Here is a 7,216-nt window from a genome sequence, read left to right on the forward strand (position 1 = left end):
CATTACATCTCATAAGAGAATCGCAAATATTTGTAGACATTTTTGAAAGAAAATTCTAAAAAAATATCTTAAAAGTATATATAAAAATTATATATTTATATGTCGGTTTTGTTCGGATTTTTTTCTCAATACCAAACCAAATCAAACCAAACCTAGTCGGGTTTTTTAATCAGTTTGGTTTGGCTTTTTGGATTGTGTGATTCTTCGGTTCAGTTTTTACCCCCCTTGACACACACACACAAAAAAAAATTGAAAAATATAAGTATACATAATTTTTACCCTTGACATACTTGCATATTTTTAATTTTTGTAATTATAATTTCTGATCCATTGATCAAAATGGTGACACTTCGTCTTTTTTCATAAAAATAGCAAATTGCAGTATACAACAACTAATCTCGAGTACTGAAGGCAAAATCCAGCTAATTGCAAAACCTCACCATAGATACGCAAGAATTGTTTCCTAATTTTATATCAACTTCCCATGATTTTTACTACAAACTCTAGGGCCGCTTGTTTATTTTACTTTGCAATTTGAACGATTGCAGCAGAAAAAAGTACATGTCAGCTCGATAGCGACATTACTAGGACATTATGCAAGTGGCTTACAGCTAAGATTTAAGCTTATAGATTCGAAATTCTAATTATTTTAAGTTATTGGGTTCTAAATTATTAATCTATATATATTTAACAAATTTTCGAAAGCAAATACAATATTCGAATTAAATCTGCTAGGTTCGGCCGAACCCGTCCGACGCTCTAGTTCCGCCCCTGGCCCACGTAATATTTTTTTGGTTTCTTACTTAACAATCGTGTCTGCTTTATCAACTAATATAGATTGGCATCGAAAAATTTTACTTTTGAGATATAGCTCGTTCCGGAGATTATTTATTAAAAATGGAAGAGTATACTACCCGTCCACCACAATTTAGTGGGAGTACCCCACATGGTAAATTACACATAAAAATCATGTTCAATAATTCTAGATTCTATGGACGGCTCAAAACAACTTTATAAGCAACGCAATAAATTAATGAATTATCAAAGCAATAAATAAAGGAAATTACTTGTTATATTGTACAATACTTTTTTTTTTGGTTTCCCACCGATATCCGGTACCTGCATTGGAGCCCGACTATATCCAGATTCGCGCCGTATAGGGCCCCATTCGGGGGAAAGCGCTCTCTACCAAGGATTTTTCCATACCCAGTGCTCGAACCCGAGACCTCTGGTTAAGGGAAGAGCAGTCTCATCCACTGCACCACATCCTTTGGTGGTTATATTGTACAATACCAATATAAAGCAAGTTGGTTTTATTCCACTTTTGTTTAATGAATACATTGTATTATGAGTACGAGGTCTTTAAGTTTCTTGGTGTAATAATAAAACGAGCAACCAATCATCCTAACTGAATTCTTTATTAATCTCATAAAGGGATTATTTTTTTTCAAATTGACTAAATTGCATTTTGTACCTAAATAAATCATGGGCGTCCTATGTTTTTCCTATCTTTTCTTAAAATAATATTAGCACCTCAGGACAAAAGAATCATTTATAGAAGTTAAGATACATGATCCATTTTATGTAGAGGTTGTGCTCTTCATTAAATAGTATCTTAACTTTCTAAACAACGTGTTGAATACAGAACCCTCTCTTTACAATGTTAACTAGGAAAATCATATTCTAGTCATTCAAATGTCAATAAACTTTGATTTTGGTTCTTATCATATCTGATTAAGCACATTTGATCTTGAATTTTAGTTGAAATATTATGCACTTTTAATGATCTTTTCCCTTGTGAATATTTACAAATTTATAGAACTATTAACCGTTACACCATTTAGTTTAATTGTTATGTTAGTTAAGTTTGTATTGTTACTCCATATTTGAGAGTAATATAGTTTTTTACTTCACAAAGTCGGGATGGATGTAGTCTTTTGGTTAGAGGTTCAACTGAACATGTAACTTTCGACACGTAGTATATGAATTTATACGTAAAACTTACTAAAATCTCAACAAGTATTAGATTTGAACTTATAATTTTAACAGTACAATAAGTTCAATGATTAAAAATTTTAAAAGATGGACCTATTAAATTTATATCCCGAATTCGCTCTTTCACAAAGTACACGTGTTTTGGCACACGATATCAACAAGTAATTTAGAAAGCAATCTCTTTTTTATGGTAGGGATGTTTTTGATAAATTCCTCCATTGTGTTTTCTTCCAAGAATGTGGATTTACATTTTTATCGTGAATTAATTTCTAATTATTGATTTGTAATTATTCGTGACAATGAGTTGTAGTCTCATCACTCTCATCATTACGCTTAAATAAATTGAATAAGTCACATATTATTAGAATGTGATATGATTTAGTATAACGTCTTATTTAATATTTTTGGTCGTCATCGATTTCACGGAGTAGGTAGAGGGCAGGATCAATAGAAAAAGATTTGATTCCCTGCACATATAAAATTGTATGTATTTTTTTAATAAAATAACTATTAGAAACTTATATCTAATTAAGATCCAGCACGTGTTCCTGTGAAAACCTTATCTTCAATGTCAGATGAATTTTTTTCATTGTTGGGGAAAAAAATCTTTTATTTTATTTGAAAATTGTCACTTTATTGCAATAACTAGTTGTATAATTGTTTATTGGTTATCAATATTTTATAGAACTTGATCCAACCGACGGTTAATTTTTGTAACTTTTTTTTTTTTTTTTGCTTAGTGATGTTTTGATTTGGCGTTGAGTTGTTTGGAAAGAATCATTTTGAAAATGTTACTAGAATATGTTCCATTCAAACAATAACCTGTATGAATTAGGTTAGCTTTGTTAATGATTTATTGACCAAAAAAGTATTTTAAAAGAAGACACCGCCATTATGCTTTTAAGATTTTGAGACGAGCAAGTACGTGAAAAATTAATGTTAATTACATGAAGCCGAATGAAGTAGGGGATTGAGGAACAAATTAAGAAAAAAGATTCCACGCCTGTCTTCAACCTACTAAAATATCTGTAGAACAAAATTACCTTTTACTTAAAGAATACCAAAGAGGGTAGATGATCTAATCTCAAATTCTGATAAATTAAAATCTAATAAACAAAATCTATAAAGTTAAGACTATATAGAAACTCAATAAAATTTTCTTCCTGAACATTTTTTTCAAAGATATTTTGTCCGTCATTTACAAACAGTATATATATGTCAAGTTTTTAGGGCCAGATATATTAATATTTTGCATAATAAATATAGAAGAATTAAATTAAGTAGGTGTCTACCAATTGCTTAAACTTAAAATAGCCGGCGCGCGCGCGCACACACACATATATATATATATAGCCGTATATAATTTAGGTATACTGTTTGACCAAAAAGTACGAAACCTTTTGTTAAACTAATTAAATAAGAAGATAGAGGGCAAATCCTAGTTAAGGATAATTAATTCTTGATCTGAGATGGATAACATGAATAGAAAAATATACTTGAGTACAAATGTTGGCAGTAGTTATGGCCGGATCTAATAGTTGAAAAAGACCATGCATTAAATAACATTAACTGGCAACAAAATGCCTTCAACTGTTATGACCACGGGCGGGTCGGCACGGCCTGTCACCGCATCCAAGATTTCAGTTCTGTGTAGACTGTTCGTAGGGCGGTTGCTCCGTCGGCGAGGGCGCAGACCCATCCTTGTTCCATTTGGTGAATGAGCCGTCGACGGACGAGAAAGAAAGTGGTCCCTTGAGAGGTGGTGAATTAGGACCGGAGGTGGTGTCGAGATAGATGAAGGCTCGGTGGGTGATGAGTCCGAGCTCGCCGTGTCTGTGCGTGATACTGGCATAACCTCGGATGATGGGATTCCGGCTCTGATATTGAGATTGTTTCCTCGCCAATGGCTGCCGCAGTCATGCCGGGAAGTGATCCTTCTATCTCCGTGCCAGTCGGGATTCCTTCTTCTACTGAGGAGGCGGAGAAGGGCGTGGCTGGCGATAATTTTTTAATCCAATTTCGACGTCGACCCCGAAGAAGAGAAGATGTTTGATGAGGGGCTTACCCGGGTCGAGGTGAGGACCGATGGGACTTCTCGTTTGGTAGTGATTCCTTTGGACTGTAACTTGATGACCAGCACGGAAAGCATAGTCCCTGCTCTAGTGCCCCTTTGTTCTAGCGTCGAGCATAGGACTCTTGAGTCGTTCAAGGACGCCGACCTATCGTTGAGTATATCTAGTTGGCTCTATTGGTGAGTTATTTCTTTTGTTTTCCCTTGTCACGACCCAATTTAGGATCATGACCGGCACCTAGGAGCAAGTGCCCCCAAGTAAGCCTCGTCGATATTTTACAAAAAATCGGACAGAGTTTCCCCTGTTTTTGGATTATCCTGAAAACTTTCCCTGTCTCAAATCAGCAACCAAACATCGTAATAGCAATTCAAATGACAATGACCTTATCAATTAACAAAAATAAATATCTACCTTTAATAGTCCACCCACCAATAACTAGAAATACTACTTTATCTCCAAATTTGATAAGAATGAGCGATACTCAACATAAATCTATAATAATGAAGAATACTCAAGAAACTAAAAAATTTGACTATGGAGCGACTCTAAGAGTTCAAAGAAAAGACTATAACAATAAATAAAATCTCCGCCCACGCGAACAAATGCGAGGCTCACCAGAAACTATCAACTTGTTCGTCTGACTAACGAAATCCTCGCCCTTCAACTGTTGTCTCTGGAAAAAAATAGCGGGGAGTGAGTCGCTTGCTCAGTGAGTAATAACACTTAACCACACCCTTTTTTTAATTGGGGACAAGTCAGAAAACATGCCTGTATAATAATAATTAGGAACTATCATAAAATTAAAATGCCCTTTAAAAAAAACAGTAATAATAATCAGTCTCATCATGTGTTTCCTGTAATAGAAATCAATTTAACAATTCAGTAATAGACTCGATAAGCACTGTGTCATATCAAATCTTTATGTTTGGGAGGTTTCTAAGGAAGGATCATGTAATCTGTATCACTGTATGGACCCCTTCGTAAAAGGAGTCAAATATAACTGTAGGTCCCTACTCGAGGGAAAACTGTAACTGTATGCTAGTTCTACCTTCCGACTAGCGAGGGCTATAACTGTAATCGGTAATCTGTAAATACAAGGTGCACCAGGTCTAACGAACCCGCCTTTAGCTACGGGATCCTTCAAAGTCTCCTCCCATTTATACTCTTTCTTGTAAACAGTAAATACTCGTACAAAAGCATTTTCAAAATAATAAAGGGCATATCATTTCTTATCAAATATTGTAATTTTATTTCTGTAATGGAAATCATGTCTCAAGTAACAGTAAAACACGTCTAGTAACGGTAATAATAATTTAAATAACTATAACATCTCAAGTAACGATAAAACATATCTAGTAACGGTGGAAACATTTAGATTAACCGGTAAACATCTCAAATAAACTGTTCAGTACCATATCAAGTAAAGGACTTGTCCCACATGCAATTTCAAACATTCGGTAAGACATTTATTTTCAAAATAATGTATAAACCATGCAGGTTATGAAAACACAAATTGCGGTAAGATTACTACTCACAGTACTCGTGCAGGAATACCAAACGCGTCACCTCGAGCACTTCGTTCAATTTCTTCAACTATCTACTTGTAACAAAATCAATCTTGTATTACTTCGTGAATTACCAACATAATTGGTCCATCCCTATCACATTTAATTAATATTTCTGTTTTCATTCCTCTGAAATAGGACCATTGATTCTATGCTAAGCAATTTAGTAGTACTTAATTCGATAGAAACTATAGTTCTCCGTTTATTCTTATATTTTTATTTGAATCTTTTTCTCATGTAGCACTTTACAAGTATTGCTAACCCGTACATTAGAGTTCTTGGTATAAATTAATAGAATATATTCTTGGTCAATCTTCATATGGAATCCATGATTCTGCTAAATAAAAAGAACACCTTAAGTTTCTTGTTTCTTTCGTGAAATGCCAAACTAAATCTTAATATAGTAATTTATCTAAAATTTGATAAAGATCAATATATATACATGTTTAAGTAAAAACAATACTACTACGCTATTTTTTTTTCTTTACATATGATTCGTTTTCTACTCTAAGCAATGAGCCAAAACCAGAAAAGGACATAATTTTCCATAATAATTCTCATAAGTATTTAATCTTCTAGTACCCAATATGATCGTGAATCAGAGAACAAGAGCAAGAACATTATGGAGAACTTACCCTCTTTAAGCCGAAAGAGATCTAAAACAATAAGAGTTTCTTGGTTCTCTTTTCCAATTTTTTTGAGTATGATTAGAATGTTTGTTTGATAAAAATTCTATTGCACAAAACTCTTTGGTGATTTCTCTGTTTCGCATCAGCTCTAAAGCTCTATTAAAGTTTCCCAATTTTTGATTCAATAATTTCACTCCTAAAAGATGAAGGACCCTAATCCTTTTTTTTTTCTTTTGGTTTATTTTTCCTTGTCTGATACAGTAATGAACAATACAATCTTATTTTATTTTCATCACGTAATGCTTCACAAATACTTAGTATCCTTGCACTACAGTGTTTGTTATATTTATTCATCTAATAAGAATTCCTAACTGTTATACAGAATACATTAAGCTCCCTTATCTTGTCTTTGCCCTTAGTTAGAGAAACAACAACTGTTCCTAGGCTTGGTATAGAGAAAATTCGATTTTTACCTTGTTCTTCTCTACAGAAAGAAATCCAACGATGCACAGGAAATCCCTTGAATCAAGAATCACGATATTGGGGCTTCAAACTTAAATTAACTGATCCTAAAGTTTCCTTCTCTGGTAGAAAGATTTTTTTTCTTAGCTTCTGCTTCAATCGCAGCATATGTGCTGCGTTTCCTTCCCCCAAAATTCCTTTAGCTTTTGCGTTATTTTCTCCTAATGCCCTACCACTTTGCAGATGGGTTAAGGCCCATTTACATACTATCTCTTTTTTTTTTTTTTTTTTTTTTGCAATTTACTTAACTACCCATATTTTTTAATAAGAGGTATTACATCCCTTCTCTTTTTTGTACTCCTATTGAGCCTCCTTTTCTTTTCTTGCTTGCTATCTTTCTTTGTAGACACTTATCTTAGAAATTGAGAGTACCCGCCGAGCAGATAAGAAGAAGGTGGTCTTTTCGAAGATGGTTACCAAGAACCGTCGAATC

General features: G+C 33.8%; 1 long non-coding RNA gene across 1 annotated transcript; it reads right to left on the reverse strand.

The window, feature by feature from the left end:
* LOC109230929 lies at positions 4,425 to 6,951 on the reverse strand. Its single transcript, XR_002068730.1, has 2 exons — positions 6,735 to 6,951; positions 4,425 to 4,740 (listed from the first exon to the last, which is right to left on the reverse strand). It is a non-coding gene; the product is annotated as an uncharacterized LOC109230929 (long non-coding RNA).

The sequence above is a fragment of the Nicotiana attenuata genome, chromosome 8, assembly GCF_001879085.1.
Source record: "Nicotiana attenuata strain UT chromosome 8, NIATTr2, whole genome shotgun sequence".
Taxonomy (NCBI): domain Eukaryota; kingdom Viridiplantae; phylum Streptophyta; class Magnoliopsida; order Solanales; family Solanaceae; genus Nicotiana; species Nicotiana attenuata.